The 21,400-nt window shown below is 48.9% G+C and overlaps 1 protein-coding gene across 1 annotated transcript in view; it reads right to left on the bottom strand.

Moving 5' to 3' along the window:
- The window catches only part of Gipc1 (GIPC PDZ domain containing family member 1), a 12,344-nt gene extending 5,310 nt beyond the window's left edge, over positions 1-7,034 (bottom strand). Inside the window, exon 1 of the mRNA XM_021169924.2 lies at positions 6,967-7,034. The gene's annotated coding sequence lies outside the window, so the exon portion shown is untranslated. The remainder of the gene's footprint in view (positions 1-6,966) is intronic.
- Positions 7,035-21,400: the final 14,366 nt, after the last annotated feature.

The raw sequence follows: 21,400 nt of genomic DNA, 5'->3' as shown, positions 1-21,400 counted from the left end.
AGCACTTGGAAGGCAGAGGCAGGCGGATTTCTGAGTTCGAGGCCAGCCTGGTCTACAGAGTGAGTTCCAGGACAGCCAGGGCTACACAGAGAAATCCTGTCTCGAAAAAACAAACAAACAAACAGGAAAACAGATGTGGTAAGATGCGCTTGTAATCCCAGAGCTGGAGAAAAAAAGAATCCCTAGGGTTCAATGCCAACCTAGCCTACTTAGTGAGTTCCAGGTCAATGAGAAACCCTGTCTCAAAAACCAAGGAGGGAGGCTGGCAAGATGGCTTGGTGGGCAAAGGTAATTTACCATCACCCCTGCATGCCTGCGTTTGAGCAACTGGGCTCACATGGAAGGAGAGAGCCTATAGTTGTCATCTGACCTTTACCTGTGCACTGGGCTATGTGTACCTACACAAAGACATATGCACACAAAACAAACACATGGAATAATAATAATAATAATAATAAAACCAAAGTGGACAGCTCCTGAGGAGGGACACCCGAGGTTGTCCTCCAGCCTCCATAGACATTTGCACCTGCACAGGTGTGACACACACACACACACACACACACACACACAGAGGAAACAAAACCCTTCTGAGTCTCTCCTTCAAAGCAGAGTGCATGGTCCCTGCCACGCCCCTTGAGACAGGGCTGGCAGATGACTGGTTCTGCCACTGAGTTCTAGCAGAAAGAGGCATGTGACACATCCTCATAGAAACATTGAATTACTGGGGTAAGATCCTCCCTACACACAGTGATCAGCGATGGCTGGCTGTGCTGATGTCCTCGCGCTCCTTAGTAACTGAAGCTGTGGTGGTCTACAAGAGAATGCCTCATAGACTCATAGATGTGAATGCCCGGTTCCTGCTTAACAGACTGTTTGGAGAAATGTGTCATTAGAGGGTGGGTTTTGAGGTGTCAAAAGCCCACTCCAGGCCTGTCAGTCAGTCTGTCTGTCTCTGCATGACGCCTCTGAATAAATTGTAAGCTCTCAGCTGCTGCCCCAGCACCCTGCTTGGCACTTCCAGGCAAGCCTCTGTGCTCGGAAGGTAGAGCACTCTGTGACTTCCAGGCCTGCCTGCCCTTATAGTTCCAAGCCAGCCAGAGCTACTAAGAGAAAGCCTGTCCCTGGCCTCCAGCACCCACCAAAAAAGCGTATGTGTGCGTGGGTGGGCATTGTGTGTGCTCCTGTGCTCAGAGAGGCCAAAGGAAGCAGTGGTGTCCCCAGTCGTTCTCCACCTTAGTCCTTTGAGGCAGGGCCTCTCAATGATTCCCCCCGCCCCAGCCTTGGGCTAGCCCCAGCAATGCTGGTCCTCACCAGAGCAGCAGCACTGGTCTCTGAGCTGCTCCTCTTTTATTTTTTCTCTGTCCCTCCATCTAGCAAGCAAACATATTTTAGGGGGCAGTACTTACTATATTCATGCACTTATTTTATTTATAATTAATTTTTAATAATAATAATAATAATAATTCCTGGCTGTCCTGGAACTCACTCTGTAGACCAGGCTGGCCTCAGACTCAGAGATCTTCCTGCTTCTGCCTCCCGAGTGCTGGGATTAAAGGCATGTTTATTTCCCCCTCCCCAGGTTCATTTTATATTTTTTTTGGCCGAGTCCTGCTATAGTATCTTGATTAGTCTTGAATTTCTGGTCGATGATCTTCCTGCCTCAGCCTCCAAGTATCTGGCTTTCAGCACATGCTGCCACGCCCAACCCTGATTAGCAGCATCATGCTGGATGTACAATCTGTTTACCACACTGTAGACATAGTAGGTATTTAGGCGGCAAATGGGGTGAACTTCAGCCCACAGCTGCCTGCTGAGCCGTACCCCTACTTTGGTCCATCTCTGGGAAGAAAGCTATTTTTTCTGATTTACTTACAAGAGCTACAATAAACCAGCTGGCACTGACCATACACTCCAGACCCTTGTAACACGTGGCCCAGCAGCAGTAAAAACCTGGTGTTAGAGAAGCCCTGGTCCCATCTCTAGGACCTCTCTCTCATACATCATCCCTCCAGGATAAGAATATTCTAGGTAGCAGGGAAGGCACAGAGCGCTGTCGTAAAGAACTTCACATTCAGGGCATCTCTGAAGGGTGTGGCTGGAGTGGAGGGAAGGAGGGAGGAGAAAGGGGAGCAAGAGAAGGTGGCATTTTTCTTCTGGTAGTGCTGGGATGGGGCTAGGCCTCCAGAACACTAGGTAAACAATCATGGACCACACCCAGACCCTGATTTCATTTTCAGTCACTTGTTGTCCAAAGCAAAAAAAGCCACAAGCTCCCTCAAGGGTGCTTCATTTGCAATCCCCCAGGAAGTTCCTTGGCCTGACACAGATCCTCAGGGACATTTCACCTTCTTGTCTTCCCCCTCCCCCACCAGGTAGCTCAGGCTGGCCTCAAACTAGCTATAGCCAAGGTTGACCTTGAACTTGTGATCCCTGCCTCATCCCCCAGAGTGCTATGGACACAGGTGTACATTACCATACCTGGCTAAATTCATCTCTCTTATTTTGAGGCAGGGTCACACTAAGTAGCACAGGCTGGCCTTGAACTCCTGATCCTTCTCCTCCTCCTCAGCTTCCGAACCAAACTCCACTTCCTGTGGACTAGGAACTGCCTGTGCTCTGCAGAGCCTCTCCTGAGGTAGAAGGGCACCCAGCTGGCTGGATCACATCCTCCTGAGAGGGCTCCCTGCTCAGCCATGCATGCTCTCTTCTCACTTCCGGAGCGCTATTCATCCCACTCATCCACACTACAAGCAGCCTCTGGGTCTTTAGGCTTCCCTCCAGTTTCCTGTCAAGACAGCAGCCAGAATGACCCTATAAACAGTCACTTCCTTCTCTGCTCTGATCCCCCAGGCACCCACTGTCCCTTATGCCCATGCGTCCTGCTCTTCCTTAGCCACTGGGGCCTCTTCCGTGCTGCTGCTCAGATAGTTAGGCCTGAGCTAGCTGCCCGCACCCTCCCTTACCCTTCAGCTGGGATGGGTATTTTATGTCTTTGTCCACTGCTAAGGGAGAGTTCTGTCACTAAAGTCTACCCCCCAGTATGTGGAACACTGGCTGCACATAGCAGCACAGGCCATCTCCCCAGATCACATGCCCTGCTTCCTGACCCTTATCCTGCTGACAGCACATTGCCTGGCAGGGGGCGCTGCGACTACTCTGTCCATTTGCTTTTGTCCTCTGGGATAATCAATAGTGCCCAATGCCTTTTTATACATTTTTAATGCTCTTGATTGGCTTTTTTGTGAATTGCCTGTTAACTCTCTGTTACTTTGTTTTTGGTTTTCGAGACAGGGTTTCTCTGTGTAGGCTGTTCTGGGACTCTATACACCAGGCTGGCCTCAAACTCAGAGATCTGCCTCTGCCTCCCAGGTGCGGGGATTAAGGGCTGGCACCACCACCTGTTTTCTTTTTCATCAACTTAAGCATTTTGTTTACATTTATCTACCTGATGTGTATGTGTGCACGCCTCAGAGAACAACTTAGCTGCCTTCTTTCTCTCCAACATGTTGGTCCTGGAGGTCAAACTCAGGTCACCAAGTTTAGTGGTAACTGCCTTTACCCACCGAGCCATCTCACCTTCTGCCCACCATGGGTTCTGGGAACCAAATTCAGGTTCCCGAGAAGAGCTTCAAGCACTCTCAACTGCCGAGCCATGTCTCCAGGCCCTATGTGCTCATTCATGGATGTGCAGGCACATTTGGAGGTTAGAGGCCGACCTTGGGTACTGTTCTCCAAGAGTCATTACTTTGCTTAAAAATTTTACTGAAGCTGGTTCAGCGGTCAAGAGCATTGCCTAGTCTCCCAAAGGACCTGGGTTCGAATCTCAGCATCTACATGGCAGCTCACAACTGTCTCTAACTCCAGCTTCAAGGGAGAATCTGACACCCTCTTGAGTGCATAGACATGAGTGCTGGTGACACATCCACACACATAAAAAAATGATCACTCTGAGGCTAGGCTGGTTAACACGGCAAGTTCTTGGACAACCAGAACTATGCAGTGAGACCCTGTCTCAAAACAAAAACAAAAACGGGGGGAAAAAAAAAAAAAGAACAAAACCTCCAGAAAAACAAAAAACCAAAAATTACATTTGTGTGCATGTGTGTTGCCACAATGTGAGTGCAGAAACTGTAGGAGTCAGTGCTTTTCTTCTACCACATGGGTCCCAAGGATCAAACTCAGGGGGCCTTTACTTTGCTGAGCCATCTCGCCAGTGTGCCCACTCTATTTACACTGGGAAGTCAACTCAGAGTCTCCCATATGCTAGGCAAGGACTCTAGCACTAAGTTATAGCCTGTATCCCCAGCCCTACTTTGTCTGAGACAGGGTCTCTCCTGGGACTGAGCCCTCCACTTAGGTCAGCTGGCCAATGAGTCCCACACGTCTTCCTTTGTCCCCAGTGCTGGGGTAACAACAGCAAGCCACCATGCCTGGCACTTCCATGTGGGTCCTGACTGTCAAATTCAGCTGGCCCAGCAAGCACTCTACCATATGAGCTACCTCCTCTGTCTACATGGCTTCTGTATGGTTTTGTTCTGAGGAAAACGAATGGCTCAAGAATGAGAACTGAAGACCCTGAGGTGTGGCGAGGTGGTCTGGATGCAAGCCCCACCCTTGCCACTTAACAGTGGCCCAAAGCCAAGCTGCCTAACTTCATGAGGCCCCAGTTTCCGCATCTGAAAATCTGACAGAAGTCACATTTCTCGGGGTACTTCTGGGATTCCAAAGACTGCTGCATGTGGAGTGCTCATCACCTCAGGAAATGTTATTATTTGCATGGGAAACGAGTACCTTTTATCTGCAAGGAGGGTACTCTACCGATGAACCACGCCCCCTCCTCGATGCCTCACTGACTGATTTTAGGCAGGGGCTGTACCGCTGAGCCACGCCTCCAGAACTTTACATCCTCCCTTCTCTGGCCCAAGAGCACCCCAGTTCCTATGCCTGGCAAGGCCTTTTCCAGAATTCTCCAGGCAGCCGGTTTGCCTCAGCCCACTGAAGAGTTTCCCATGGTCTACAGGACTTAGGCCTATGAACTTATATGCTACTCTGACAACATATCTCATCTTCCAAGCTCTCCGCTGTTATTGATCTTTATGTCTCTGGTTTCTAAGTTTGTTTTTTGTTTTTTTGTTTTTTTTATGAGAATGAGACTGCATGTCTGTCTGTCTGTCTGTACCACTTGTGAGCCTGGACCATGCGGGTGCTGGGCATCAAACTCCCAGTAAGTGCTCTCCAGCACCTGTGTCTCTATTTCAGAATGCGAACCAGATGGTAACAGTCATTTGACCTGACGAAGGGATCCACAGTATAGGGGAAAACAAGAGAGAGAGAGAGAGAGAGAGAGAGAGAGAGAGAGAGAGAGAGAGAGAGAGAGAGAAAGGAAGATGTGTCCTGTGTACCAGGCATAGCAAACTCCCGTGAATCACATCTCTAGCTTTATTACTTGTGTCGCTATTAGACGCTTTGCTCTGCCCGGGTTGTGTGTGTGTGTGTGTTTTCCAGGACCCTGGTGCCCAGTGATGCTGAGACCGCACAGCACTTCTTACAAGGATCTACAATGGCTGCCTGTTACCTGATTGTTTGTTCCCCACCAGACTGCAGGAAATTCTGTCCCGTGTTTGGAGTCTTCTAAGCAAAATAAGCTGCCAGGCACAGTGGCTGCTCAGTCTCTGTAGGTGATGGGTGCATAGTTTAGGCGTAGGGCACCTGCCTAGCGTGTGAAACCTCGGTCGGGTTCCACCAGGGCTGAATTGTAGAATGAATGTCTTACATCCCCGACTGCCTGTGGTTCAAACCCCCACAACATGACTGCTAGAGAGCTAAGTGTGTGTCTCTCCGGTCTGTCTGCAAGGAGCTGAAGGGAAGTGGGTTGGATGGATTTCCGGAGTTCAGCACTCTCATCCCAAAAAGGGCCTGAAACTCAGCAACCCCCCACCCCCGCAGTCACAGAAAAGCCAAGTGGGGGGAGCAGGAAGCAAAGGAAGGGGGTTGTTCCAGGGGCTCAGATAACGCCTGGCATAGGGGACACCACACCTGCCCCGGTCGTCCCTCCCTCCTAACCCCGGGCACAGTATTGCTTCGGGGAGGAAGGCAGGAACTTCTGATTCATTCTTGAAAAACCGGATCCTGAAGGTTTCATCTCTCCAGTGTTTCCGGGGCGGGGGCTGAGGGGCGTGAATGCACAGCTTGACCGGTCTTGGCCGCCTGTAGCCCCCGCGCTCCCCAGACACCAAGTCTCTATACTTCCAGTCATCCCTCTAACAGTGAAGAGTGGACAGGGTGGGTGTTGAGGAAATGGGGTTAAGCGACCCATGGTATTTGGGCCTTGCCTCTCCAGCTCAGAGAAGGGACACGAGGGCAACCTGGAAGCTGTCTAGTGACGCGTGGGCGCGGAGAGGAAAGCAAAACCCAGCAGGTGCGGCTCCGAAGTGAATATGGGGGTGGCGGTGGGCGTGAGTCTAGGGGCTGATCTCTGGGACTAGTTTCTGGACTCAAAGGATACGGGTCCCTAAGCCCCATGGGTCATTTACTAGCTGTGTGACCTTGAGTAAGTTACTCCACCTCTCTGGCACCAGTGCCTCACTTCTAAAACAAGTTAACAACACCTCCCAGGAGGGTGTTTTGATTCAACGCTGTGCAGCATAAGCGCCGGACGAGGAAACACCGATCTCGGCTTGCGAGGGGGAGTCATCAAACTAGTGCTGCGGTTGTTACTGTTATCCCGACCTGGGTCTCGGTGTTCCCCCACCCCACCCCCCCGGCCAGCTTTGCGAAGAGGCCTGGGAAGGGTCGGGAACACTGACCCACCACCAACAGGGAGCGTCCTGAGAGCAGAGAGCAGGGGCGGACCAGAGGCCCGGCCAGCGGGGAGGGGTCCGTGTTTGGGGTCCCGACGCGGCCAGCTCCACCCCACCGCCACGGCTCCACGCCCTGGAGGCCGCCCCCCGGGCGGGGGACACTCACCTGCGCCGCCGCCACCGTGCGCGCCCTGCTCGGTCCTCTCGAAACTCCGCCCGGCTTCTCCCTGGGCCTCCGGGACTTGGGCGGGGCCGGCGTCCCGGGCGGACTAATCAGCGACGGCCGTGCGCACTCGCGACCAATGGGCGCCTCCCGTCGGAACGCTCCGGAGGGATCCCTCCGCCGTGCCTCGGGCTCCCCCCACTGTGTGAGCAGTGGTCCAACCTTACTCGCTCTAAATGGCGAAGGGCTGAACCATTGTGAGGCTGCACGGGTTGGGAGACGGGTGGTAGGGGTGGGGGAGCTGGCAGCGAGAGTCAGATGACGGGGTTTGGAGGACTGAGTTCTGTATCCAGGAAAGCGCGGTTTTTGAGAGGTCAGCGAGAGGCCGGGGGGCAGCCCCAAGCCCCTCTTCCCTCCCAGAAAGATGCTTTGATTCCAGAGGGTGGACCACAGTGAATAGGGAGGGTCCCGCGTGTCTCCGCTTCTTCCACTCTACACAATAGACAAAGGCGATCGCGCATTCATTCAGTCTTTCAATATTTAAGTGCCCCTGCCTGGTACCAGGCTCGGTCCTGTCTCTATAGACACAGGATGGAGTATACACAATGTTAGATACAGGGTGTGCAAAGGCTCCGAAGCTGCACATAGAGCTGCAAAACTGTGTAAGACTCTATGGAACGTATCAGAACAGTAGAACACTCGACTTGTCAATTGAGCACCTACTGTATGGAATCGAAGCTAATGACCAACCAGTCCAGGCTTCTACCATCAGGGACGATGGACTCTTTCTCCCCCTTCTCCTTCGTTCTTCTAGGTGCTCTAAGGTTGAACGTAGACCCAGCTCCTCCTCCTCTTGGAGGATCAGCTTGGGTCAAGTGCTCAAGGTTGAGGCACTGTCACTGGTGGATGCTAGGCTGACAATCTACTTTCAAGCCACTTCTCCTGCTTCCCTTTTATGAGTTTATCTCCATATAACTCTGAGTTTACTGTGCGTATACTTTGTCATCCACTTTCTTACCTTTTTTAAAAAATATTTATATTATATTATATTTATTATTATATCTAAGTACACTGTTGCTGTCTTCAGAAGAGGGCATCAGATGTCATTACAGATGGTTGTGAGCCACCATGTGGTTGCTGGGATTTAAACTCAGAACCTTCAGAAAAGCAGTCAGTGCTCTTAATCACCGAGCCATCTCTCCAGCCCCCACTTTCTTACCTTTTAACACACACACACACATACACACACAGAGAATGAGGAAGGGAAAAGGGAGGGAGAAAGAGGGAGGGACAGAGAGAGAGGGAGAGGAGAGAGAGAGAGAGAGAGGAGAGACTGGAAATTACTTGAATCTTTGAAACCTCAAAGCCAGTAACATACTTTCTCCAACAAGGACACACCTCCTTCCAAAACAGTTCCATCAAGACCTTTTTAAAAAAACACTGTTTCTTCTTTCCTTCCTTTTCTTCTTCCTCCTCCTCCTCCTCCTCTCCCTCTTTCTCCTCCTCCTCCTCCTCCTCCTTCTTTGTTGAGATAGGGTTTCTCTCTGTAACAGCTTTGGCTTTTCTAGAACTCACTCTATAGACCAGGCTGGCCTCCAACTCACAGAGACCCACCTACCTTTGCCTCCAGAGTACTAGGACTAAAGGTGTGCATCCTCACACCCAGCAGTGAGGGAACCAAATATTAAAGTGTATGAAACTATGGGGGGTCATCATTATTCAGAGCCCCGCATCCCATTCTCTGCCCTTCTTAGGCTTGTAGCCATATCATAATGAGAATGCATCCAGTCCAATTCAAAAGTGCCCGTAGTCTACCACAGTCTTGACACAGTGTAAAAGTCTAAAGTCTCTTTTGAGACTCAAGGCACTCTCTTAACTGTAACCCTCTGTAGAATCAAAAAAAAACAAAAAAAAAAACCAACAACAAAAAAAAAAAACAAATTCTGTACTATTTCAAAAGGGAGGAAAGGGGCATTATGGGAAATACTAGACCTAAGCAAGACCCAAACCCAACAGAACAAGCTCCCAATGCTATCGTTCCATGTCTGAAGTCAGAGGGCTTAAACGGTTCTGTCCTCCCAGTGTTGCTACAGGTAACAGTGCTTCTCTTTTCTTTGAACTTTTATTCTTCTTTTATACATTACATCCCAACACAGTTTCCTCTGTCTCCACCCCTCCCAATTCCTCCCCACCACCTCCCCTTTCCCACAGATCCACTCCTCCTTTGTTTCCTTATTAAAAACAGGAGGTGTGGCGGGCCTCCCAGGGACACCCACTGAACATGGCCTAAGAAGATACAGCAAGAGTGGCATATACCCTTATATACGGCTGAACGTGGCAACCCAGTGGGAGGAAAAGAGTCCCAAGTGCAGACGAAAGCATCAGACACAGCCCCACTCCCACTGCTGGAAGTTCTACAAGACTGACAGCCTCACTCCCACTGCTGGAAGTCCTACAAGAACACTAAGCTACACAGCCGCAGGCATATGCAGAAGACCTAGCTCAGACACATACAGGGTCCATGTTTGTCACTTCAGTTTCCATGAACTCTTATGAGCCCTGCATAGTTGATTCTGTGGGCTGTGTTCTCATGGTATCCTTGACCTCTCTGGCTCCTACAATCCTCCTTTCCCCTTTTCTTTGGGGTCCCCCTGGGCCCACCTAGTGCAACAGTGATTCTAAATCCAGTAAGCTGACACCACTATGCTGTCAATATGACACCAAACTACAGTGCATTAGGGAGTAATATTCCACCCGTGGCCCCTAGACCCTTTTCTCACATTGTAAAACTCAATTTAGCCCATCGCTAAAAGACCCTTAGCTTTCAAAGTCCCAACTCTGGTCAAAAGTCCAAAGTGTCTTCTCTGACTGAAGGCAGTTTCCGGGGTGGGTTGACTGTGTTGTGGGAGTTTCCCTTCACGGCTTTGGCTCCCTGCTGATCGGGTACATACACCCACCCCAGAGCTATCTTTGGATCTGAGAAAGAAACACACACACACACACACACACACACACACACACACACACGCTTATTTTTAAATGCCTTGTCTACTTCAAAGGCTGGACACTCCTAAACCTTCCCCTTCTACTCCAGGCCCAATCAGGGAAGTGGTCAGTGGTCGCTTACCCGGTTGTTTGGCTTTATCTCCTGCCGCTCCTGCGTCCCATCTTTCCCCGAGTCATGGTGATACTGCACCATTCCTCTCTGCATCCTCAGTGTCTCGCCCTGTGCTCAGTCATTGGCTATTGGCATCTTTATTGATCAATCAAAAACCAGTCGGGGACAAGAACCTTCAGAGTGTGGACACTCAGATTTCCGATTGAATCGAAGCCATAGCACCAATCTCCAACAGAAGGTGAACTGTTCTCCTTAGGCGTCTATGGTTGAACATTTGGTCCCAGCCTGGCAGTGCTGTGTGGGAAGGTTGTGGAACCTTTAGGAGGTGTGGCCTTGCTGGAAGAAGCATGTCACTGAGAGGAGGTTTGAGAATTTGTAGCCTATTTCCACTTGTATGTAACTCTGTTTGTGCTATCAGACTGCTGTGCACCACTGTGGCTGCTGGTTATACTCCCGCTGTTGTCTTCCTCACCATGACAGAGAGGAACCGTGAACCAAAAGAAACCGTTTCTCTCCTAATTTGTTTTTGTCGGGGTATTTTATCACAGAAACAGAAACCAAGACAGAGCTCCTGCAAAATCAAGCCAAAACTTACCACATATCATGGCACAGAGTAAACCTGGCCGTTGCAATAGCCGGGAACGGGAAGGAAACAAGGAAAAATTGGCTCAAAGCAAATCAAACCATGCCAGGGAAAATACCAAATCCTGCTGCATCTGTGCTCCAAGGGCTGGGCAACCCTCCCTCTCCAGCTCCGCTGCTTCTATCACACGCCCTCTTCTGTGGCCTAGCACTGCTCTACACTCACCGCTTTCCTTGGCTGATATCCTGAGTCCCGCCATCTCTGGTAATCAGGAGTCTCCACTGCAACTTAAGCTTCACGTTCCCAACGGCTCTACTCAGTGGCTTCCCAAGGTTTCCTTGCAGGGAACCTGATTCTGCCACACATTTCCTGTAACCTTGGTCAGGCCTCTGTGACCCACTTGATAGTTGTATTTTGCACAGGTGTTAAGACAGTACTGTGTAGATAATGCTTCCAGGTTCCAATGCCGGCTTTATATGTAGCCTGTCCCTACATTTTGGCTAAAACCGAATGCACACAGTTGCATTGGCTTTCATGTGCCTTCCAGGCTGACCCTGAGGGACTCCCTTGTGTGGCCATTTGGGGGCAGGGAACTCATGTGTCTCAGTTACTGTCTTATAGCTGTGAAGAGATGCCATGACCAAGACAACTCTTACAAAAGAAACCATTTACTAGGGGCTGGCTTACAGTTTCAGAGGTTTAGTCCATTATCATCATGGCAGAGAACATAGCAGCATGCAGGCAGACATGGTGGAGAAGTACTTGAGAGCTACATCCTGATCTGTAGGCAGAGAGGGAGACATTGAGCCTGGCATGGTTTTTTGAAACCTCAGAGCCCACGCCCAGTGACAAACCTTTGCTAACAAGGCCACACCTCCTGATCCTTCTAATCCTTTCAAATAGTGCCACTCCCTAGTGACTAAGCATTCAAACCTATGGGCCTACGGGGCCATTCTTATTCAAACCACCTCACTATGTGTAGTATGCTTAGTTTGGGCTCTCTCTTTTCAAAAGAAATGAGTTTCCGAAGTAGAAGACTTCACTTGGTAAGGTCTTTTTCTGAAGGTACATATGCTCCAGTATAGAGCAGGTGGTGTTGGCATCAGGACCTCTGGATATCACATAGACGGGACCTACAGACCTGTTGCCAGGACAACGACCACTATATTCCCAGAATCCACTTGGCTCATCTCCCACCTTTACCTGTGTTATGTCATTATCCATACATATAAGGGGAACACCATTCCCCCTGTGTACTCCTTTCTCTTTTTGCCGCCACCTTCCTTGACCCCCTCTCTCCCAATAAACCTCTTATACATGGAGCTGTTTTGGCCTAGTGTGCTGTGTTCAGCTGCTATTCTAACACATCTTTGGTGCTGAAACCAGGGAACTCAGCAGTACTGTCAAGAGCCACTGCGGAGCGCCTCGGGTTCCGGCACGGGCTGTGGGACCGAGGCCGTGTGGACTGTCGTAGAGTGGGCTGCTACCACTGACCGCAGCCTGCAACTGTGGCTGCTGTAAGGAGCAGGCCATAACTCTCGCCGCCCTGCCCTGCCTGACTCGCTGTGCCCACCAACTGGGAACAGAGGTACAAGTGGCATCCTGGTCCCTCAGCTGGTTGCTGCAGGAGCTACAGATTTCCATCACGTGAGCTGCTACTGCAGCAGGACATACGAACTTTTACCACGTGAGCTGTGCCGCCCTAGCCCATCTTGTAGGGCTGGCTTCTGCCGGGTCCACACCACCCATTCAGTTCCACGTTTCTGTTTACCAGTTAGCTAGAATTCTTGCACAGACACCGGCATATTAATTGGTAGGGTTGGTTGTCTAGAGGGCCCCTAATTTTCCAGATAGGGCCTGTCCAGCTTTTTCTGGGGGCTAAGGGGTTGGCGTTTTATAGCCATACCTCCCAGCTGACACACGAATTAGGACATCAACCCTTGGGTGACCATTCCCTCGAAAGCGGCTCTCAAATCCCTCCCCTACAGAACTCTTGCAGCCATTTAAGAAACCCCTGGATCCAGGGTAGAGTCCTTTCTGCAGTGAGTCCAGGGCTTACTGTGTAGCCTCTAGGGAGCCCTCGTGATGACTTGGGCCTCTAGCCTGGCTGATTTCTTTTTGGTTGTTGAATTGTTCTTGGGATGCCGGTACAAATAATCCAATACCCCCCTCCCCAAAATGGGTGCTGCGATGTATTGGAATGTACCTCCAGGCATCCCACTAGGATGTCTCCTGGAAAATCTCAAATCTTTGAAGCTAACACCTGACTTAAAGGCATCAAAATTAGTATATCTCTGCAATAAGGTCTGGATTCAGTACCAGCTAGATAATAGTTCCTAAAGGCCAGTTAATGGTACCCTTGATCCAATCATTTTAAGGGATCTTCATACATACTGCCAGAGAACTGGTAAATGGAAAGAGGTCCCCTATGCCCAAGCATTCAATCTATCTTTGCTCCCACCCCTGTATGTGCTGTACTTGACCCCATCCCAACTTCTCTTGGCCATGAAACCTACACAACCTCCTCCAGATGATGCTGCAACGCTAGATCCAGCTAACGAACCACCTCCTTTCCGCTGCAGACCTGTTTCCACGCTGCCGAAGACCCAAACCTCTGTTTCTCCTCACCAGGATACCCCAGGGTCTGCTATCTCGACCTCTCCAGGCTCCCCCCCCCCACCCCTTCTGTGCCAGCCACAGGTTGCTCCAAACTTCCAGCATTGGTGCCAACCTTTACCCCTCCTATCACTCGATCTAAGGCCACAGCCAACCCCCCAAGTCCTTCTCCCCCAGGGACACCTGACCCAGCATCAGTTCTTCCTCTAAGGGAAGTTTCTGGGGTAGATTGCCTTGTCAGAGTACATGTTCCTTTCTCACTGAGTGAACTTTCTCAAATAGAAAGCAGACTGTGTTCCTGTACCTCTAACTCCTCCTCCTTCATTAAAGAGTTTCAATACATTACTCAATCTTATAGCTTAACTTTCCATGATGCACATATGAGACTTACTAACAACTTACTTCCTGAGGAATGCAGGCGAGCTTGGGAGCAAGCAAGACTGCATGCAGACGAAATTCATTAACCAGATAGAGCATATCCAATCCGATTGGAGACAGTGCCTGACCATAATCCTTGATGGAATTATAATTCTGCAGGTGGTATTTTAGCCAGAGGCAGGTTTATTACATGCCTTTTGGTGGGCCTAAGAAAGGCAGCCTTAAAGCCAGTAAATTTTGAAATACTCCAAGTGGTTGTCCAGGAAAAGCAGGAAAACCCATCTCAATTTTTAGAACGCCTCACAAAGGCTTTATTACAGCTTACCAATCTGGACCCTGAATGCCCAGAAAGTAAGCAAATTCTGGACCTACTTCTTATCCCAGAGCTACCCCAACATAAGAGCTAAACTTAAAAAGCTGGAGAGGGAACCCCAGACTCCACAAGCAGAAGTTTTAGCGTTGGTCTTCAAAGTGTATCATGGGAGAGATGAAAAAGTCTGCAAACAAAAATACCATATGCTGGCAAAGGCTGTCCAACCAGCCCTAGCCACTGCTTCAGACTCATGGTCTTCTAAGACTCAGAGAACACCAGGTACCTGCTACAAATGTGGTCAACAAGGTCATTGGGCAAAAGCCTGCCCTAATTTATGCAGGACTTAGGGGACCATGCCCCAGGTACCATCAAGAGGGACATTAGGCTGTCGATTGCCCTCATGTTACGCAGAACTGAGGGACATCACACCCAGATAACCCTCCAGTTGATCTCCTAGGCTTGGCTATGGCCGAATGAGAAGGCCCAAGCTCCCCTGACCTGACCACTGCCATCACTACAGGGACCCCCCTGGTAGATATTGTGGTATGTGGGTGGCCCATCTCCTTCCTCTTGGACACTGGAGCCACTTACTCTGTCTGAAGGAGTTTTGGGGACCCACTTCTCCTTCTTGTTTTCCTATTGTCAGGGTAGGAGGACAGCCTTACTTCCCTCACCAGACCCCACCACTTAGTTGCATTTTTAGGGGTGTAACTTTCACCCATTCCTTTTTGGTAGTGCCAACATGCCCTGTCCCCTTATTGGGAAGGAATCTTCTAGCTAGGCTGGGAGCTTCTATTTCCTTTGCTTCCCCCATTCATCCAAACCCAAGCTCACCAACAGTTCCTCTGCTCCTTCTTCTAGCCAGCCAACCTACTAACACTACCATGTTATTTCCTTTATTAGCTTCTCAGGTAGATATCCGAGTCTGGAATATCCAGAACCCCTCTGTTGCTAAACACCATGCTCCTGATGTCATCCAATTACTGGACTCTACCAGGTACATAACCCAAGATCAATGCCCTCTCTCTCCAGAGCCTCAGGGGACTTAAGCCTATCATTTCTGACCTCTTGAGAAAAAAACTCCTTTGCCCCACCTCTTCCCCCTTTAACACCCCTATACTAGCAATTAAGAAATCTAATGGTACCTACTGCCTGGTTCAAGACCTCAGGCGCATTAATTCTGCAGTGGTTCCCCTCCATCCTGTTGTGGCTAACCCTTACACACTTCTTTCCACTGTCCCCTCAGGGACTTCCTATTTCTCAGTCCTAGATCCCAAGGATGCGTTTTTCTCTATTCCTCTCGATGCCCAGGCACAGAACATATTTGCCTTTACCTGGACAGATCCTGAAACCCACTTTTTTTTTTAAATTTTTAATATTTTTATTACATATTTTCCTCAATTACATTTCCAATGCTATCCCAAAAGTCGAAACCCACTTTTCTACTCAACTTACCTGGACTGTTCTACCTCAGGATGCTGAGACAGCTTCTGACTGACTTATTATCTCTGCCTCTCCCCAAATCTAAGATCATACTTTATGTAGATGATGTCCTTCTCTGTAGCCCCTCTCTAGAGATTATTAGTCAAGCTGACACCTCTGCTCTTCTAAATTTCCTCTCCAGTTGAGGCTACAGGGTCTCACCTTCTAAAGTGCAACTGTCCACTCCTCAGGTCACCTATTTGGGACTAACAATTACCCCGACCCACAAGGCCATTACCTTAGATAGAAAGAATCTGATTCGGTCTCTGTTCCTTCTACAAAGGAAGAGATTTTATCATTCCTAGGGATTGCCAGTTTTTTACGTTCGTGGGTTCCTTCCTTTTCCCTTCTTTCTCGCCCTTTATATGAAGCAGCCTTAGGCCCCACCCACGAACTTCTTCTCAAACCGATCACCAAACCCTTTCAAAGGCTCCAACAGGCTTTCCCCAAGGCCCCAGCCTTACATCTCCCTGACCTGACTCGTCCTTGTTCCTGCTACTTAACTGAAGAAAGAGGGATTTGCACTTGGTGTCTTAGGTCATCAACTTCTTTTGCACCTGGAGCATGCTTGTTGGAAACACTAGATCTAACCATCCAGGGATGGGCACCATGTAGTCACCTTAGCAGTCTTTTACTCTCCTTATTTGAGAGTAAAAAAAAAAACAAAAAACAAAACTAACCTTTGGGTCACCTATAACTATCTTCTCTTCTCTTCTCTTCTCTTCTCTTCTCTTCTCTTCTCTTCTCTTCTCTTCTCTTCTCATAAATTGTCACAGCTCCTAACTTATCAAGGCTTACAGACTCTACCTCCCTCCACGGTTTTTCTCGTCAGATACCTCTAATAGAAGACGCCACACTCACCTTCCAATCATGCCTGCCTCTTAATATTTTCAATCTTCTTCCTCAACCAGATACTGACCACTCCCTATCTCACTCCTGCACTGAAACTTTAGAGGAACTATTGCCTCTTCCTTCACACATACAGGCAGGCACACTGCCTCAGGCCATCTATACTTGGTATACAGATGGCAGCTCCTTTTTACATGAAGGAGCCAGAAGAGCTGGCTATACCATAGTATCAGACACCGAGGTGGTGGAGGCACAGGCCCTTCCTGCTCACACCACCAATCAAAGGCTGAACTAATAGCCCTTACCCATGCCTTTCAACTAGCACAGGGAAACTCCCTCAAAATCTACACAGACTCCAAATATGCTTTTCATATCCTCCTGTCCCATGCTGGTATCTGGAAGGAGCGCGGATTACTTACCACAAAAGGAGGATCAGTAACTAATGCAAACCAAATTATGGCCATGCTAAAGGCCTCCCATCTCCCATCAGATATTGGGATTGTCCACTGCAGGTCCCACCAGATGGATGATCCTATTGTCTCCAAGGGAAACAATCGAGCTGATGAGGCAGCTAGACCTGCGGCCCTTAGGGGCCAAGACTTGTCTCACCCTCCCCAGGACATTCTTACCCTACAACCTACATTTCCACCTTCACTCACCAAACTCTGTCCTGTCTTCACCAACTCTTTCATCCTAACAGCCATGCATTGTCTTTTTTTGTCAAGACCCACCTACAGCCTACTCTTGAGGACCTAAGCTTTTTAAAATCTATCACTGCTTCTTGCAAAATCTGTCAGATGTCTGACTCCAACTCAAGGTATCGTAGCACCCCTTTTCCTACCCATCCAGCTAGAGGTTCCCTTTCTGGAGCTGACTGGAAACTTGACTTTACCCACATGCCTACCATCAGACATGCCAAGTACCTCTTGGTCTTGGTGGACACCTTCTCAGGGTGGGTAGAGGCATTTTCCACAACTAACGAAAGGGCTCAGACAGTCTCTGATCTCCTCTGAGAGATCATCCCTTGATTTGGTGTCCCAGCCTCTCTCCAATCAGACAATGGTCCCGAATTTACTTCCCAGGTTCCTAAAATTCTATCTAAGGTCCTAGACGTCCCCTGGCATTTTCATATTCCCTACCACCCTCAATCTTCAGGTAATGTAGAAAGAACTAACCGCTCTTTAAAAACCACTCTTGTTAAGCTGTCACAGGAACTTCACCTTGATTGGGTAAAACTCCTACCTCTGGCTCTTTGCAGGCTACGAGCTCTCTCCGTGACCTCCTCTCTCCTCACCCTTTGAACTCATGTATGGACGTCCAGTCCTAACTCCCGGTCTTTCACCTAAGTGCTCTCCCCTCCCAGACCATCTACTCACCCCATTACTTTGCCACCTCCATTCTCTCCTATGGAACTTTGCTGACCATCACCTACCACGGCCACACACTGTGTCCTGTCCACTGCCTGCCAGCATTAGAGACCAAGTCCTTCTATCCCCTCCAGATCACTGGCCCTCACCCCTCTCTCCCAAATGGCAGGACCCTTTTAAGGAAATCCTTGTGACCCCTACAGCTGCTAAACTTGAGGGACTCTCTCATTGAGTCCATCTGTGTCGCCTCAAATCTTTCATTCCTCCACCTAAAATTGACTCTTCTTCATACACATCGACCCTAACAGGACCATGCTCTGTTAAGTTCTGGAAGACATCGAGACCACCCATCTTGTCCCCAATCCCAGAAAATGAGCCTCCACTCCGGCAGCTGAGCTCAACCTCACTGGATTAGACATGGGTTTCTTGTCCTCGCCCTGCTGTTCATTTCCATCCAGGGTAGCCCTTATATCTGGATATTCAAAGTCCAAGAAAGCCTCACAGATAACAGTCTTTCCAAATAGGGTCAAGAAACTGCTCCATAGCCGGATGCCAGGAACTGATCCAAACTGCTATCATCCCTGTATCTGTTACCCCCATCTAAATATTATGATCTCTATACTTGCTTTCTCTTTGACCAGCCAAAAGATTATTGTAGAAAATGGCCAGATGAATAAGGGGGCTGTCCATATTGGTCTTGTCAGATACATATGCTAGGATCATGGACCAATCATTTCTTCTATCAACACCACAAGACACTCTTTTTTCTACATACAAGACCCATGGGATTCCAGGTGGGAGACAGGAGTTGTTGGTAAGCTCTACCGTAAAAATCAGCCTGGGTTCCCAGTGAGTAACATCCATATCTAGAGAAAATATGTCACACTTGCTCAACCCCTAGATATCGGAAAAGTAAGGGAGATAACCAAACACTCCTCTCAGGTCATTACCTCTTTGACATCTCCCCTCATAAATGGCACTAACCTGTCATTTCACCATTTGCTTCAGACCTTGACCTTGGCATACCAACTCCTTAATGTCACCAGGCCTGGATGCTTTAAAGATTTCTGGTTATGTGTACCCTTGGAACTAACTCACAATTGTCACTTACGGTGTCTCTGGTGATACTGCTGAGTAGCCTTACCTTACCCTTTGTCAGCTGCCCTGACTGCAATGTTGCCATGACTCCATACCTTACCTCTACCCCTCTCTTTGGCGTGGCACACTGTTTTAAGACCTCCAGGACTCGTTCTGTAGGAACGCTGAGTTCCCTGGACTGCAATAGAACCATAACCCTCCATATATCATCTCTGCCACAATGCCCTGCAGTCCAGAACACATCAATTCTCTTCAGCACTCAGGTATATCATCACCTACCCGCCATCTGGTCAGGAGTTTGCATGTTGGTACTCCTTTTCCCTGAACTAAGAGTAATCCAGGGAAACGAGCCCCTGCCAATCCCAGTTGTAGATATGATAGCTGCTCAACATCAGAGGGCAGTTCAGATCATGCCACTCTTGGTTGCTATGGGAATAGCCATAGGTGCTAGTACTGGAATTGCAGGGATAACGACTTCTATGACCCAATATAATACATTCACTTCCCAGTTTAAAAGCAATCTTCAAGAAATGACTGAAACTGTGCTTACTATCCAGAAACAGATTGATTCTATGGCAGCCGTGGTGCTTCAGGGCCGACAGGGGCTTCATGTCCTGCCAGCTAAAGAAGGTGGTCTCTGCCTGTTCCTCCAAGAAGAATGCTGTCTCTACATCAACCAATCTGGGATAGTGAGAAATAAAATCCAGGAGCTACAGTCAGACATCAAGAACTTCAGAGACTGTGAGACCTCCAGCTCTGGGATTTTTGAAAATCCTGTATGGAAGTGGATACTGCCTTTTGTAACGCCTTTCCTAGTCATCTCCCTGGCATCGTTATTTGCTCTCTGCCTCATTAATCTTGTTTCTACATTTCTTCAAGGAGAAATATAAAAAATTTCTAACCAAACTATTAATCAGCCCCTGTTACAGGATTACCAGCCGCTGCCCACAGAGAAACCTGATTTGAACGTTTACCAAGTGGATCCTGACGGTGAAAGCCGGCTACACCCCAAAATGGACAAAGCCCCTAGTCAGCAGGAAGCAGCTTAAGAGACACAACACTCTCATTCCCTTTTCACTATTGGCTTCTCCCTCCCTTTCTCTCCCCTTCTCTTTATACTAGCAAGAAGGAAGGTATGTTGGCATCAGGACCTCCAAAACCTGTGACATCACATCCTACAGACCTGTTGCCAAGACAATGGCCACCATATTCCCAGAATCCACTTGGCTCACCTCCCACTTTTACCTGTGTTATGTCATTATCCATACATATAAGGCGAATGCCCCTCCCTCCCTCTCTCTTCCCCCCTTCTCTTTCTGCCGCTACCTTCCTTGCCCCTCTCTCTCCCAATAAACCTCTTACACGTGGAGCTGTTTTGGCCTAGTGTGCTGTGTTCAGACACGAGCCAATATTCTAACACATCACGCAGGGTCCTTTAATGGTTCTAGACTCTTTCTATAAACAGTCGTCACAGTGTTTTCTCTGTGCTTACCTTGTGTGCAACTTTAAAACCACTCAAGCTCCTTTCCCCATCACAATCATTATTTCCTTATCTTTCTGCTCTCGTTCCTGGTCTTTCTCGATGAGATGCTGGGTAAGACCGGAGACTGGTAGCCGGGCCACAGTGTGAGGGACCAGGGGCCACGCCACGGTGTGACTGCTAGCCACACCACGAATACTGTCCTGGCTTGACTTTTTTTCTTGCTAGATACATTAGATGATTAATTCTGACTCACTCACGTTTTTAGATATAATACAGCTGTATTCTTTGCCAGAGTGTAGCCAAACGCCTGTGGCCCAGTTCCCAGTAGATTTCTTTTTCCTCTCTGAAACTTCATGAGCACTGAAGTGGAAGTTTAAGGGTTCATTGGAGAGTCAGTTGTGTCAGACGGGGTTTTGCTGGGACGGCTACTTGAAAGAGTGTTGTCCTGAAGTGGACACGGGTGACAGGATGCTTCCCTAAGGCAGAATCCTGAAAGAATGTTTCACTGAAGCAGACACAGGTGAAAGAATTGTAAGGGTCCATAATTCGCCAAAGAATGATACCCGGTAAACGCAAAGAGTGTTTTTTTTTTTATTCTGCACAAGCCCAGCATGCTGGGATCTCCCATTACCAAGATAGAGAGACAACCAAGTGAGCTTGCAGGCCTGATTATATATTAGGGGATTCTTGGGTACGTGACCTTTATCTTACTCCATCTCTCGGGACATTCCATGACCAGGGGATAGGGGCTGGAAACTGTTGCTGAAGAACTTTTGGCAGTGTGCTGGCAGCTTCCTGCCACTTCCTCAGACTCAGGCCGATTGGCAGAGTGATGTCAGCTGAGACACATTCACATGGAGTTTTGCTATGACAAACTCACATGCTGAGACAAGATAGGTTACCACCCATGGAGGCCAAGTGATGTTTGGAGGGAGTACAAGTAGGACTCACCTGACTGTGAGGGGGACTTGTTTTGAAACATTTCTTTCTTTCCTTCCTTCCTTCCTTCCTTCCTTCCTTCCTTTCTTCCTTCCTTCCTTCCTTCTTTCTTTCTTTCTTCTTTCTTTCTCTTCCTTCCTTCCTTCCTTCCTTCCTTCCTTCCTTCCTTCCTTCCTTCCTTCTTTCCTTTCTCTCTCTCTCTCTCTCTCTC

Source organism: Mus caroli, chromosome 8 (assembly GCF_900094665.2).
Source record: "Mus caroli chromosome 8, CAROLI_EIJ_v1.1, whole genome shotgun sequence".
Classification (NCBI taxonomy): domain Eukaryota; kingdom Metazoa; phylum Chordata; class Mammalia; order Rodentia; family Muridae; genus Mus; species Mus caroli.
Note: the sequence above shows the minus strand (reverse complement) of the source record. Positions and strands in the feature narration are given on the sequence as shown.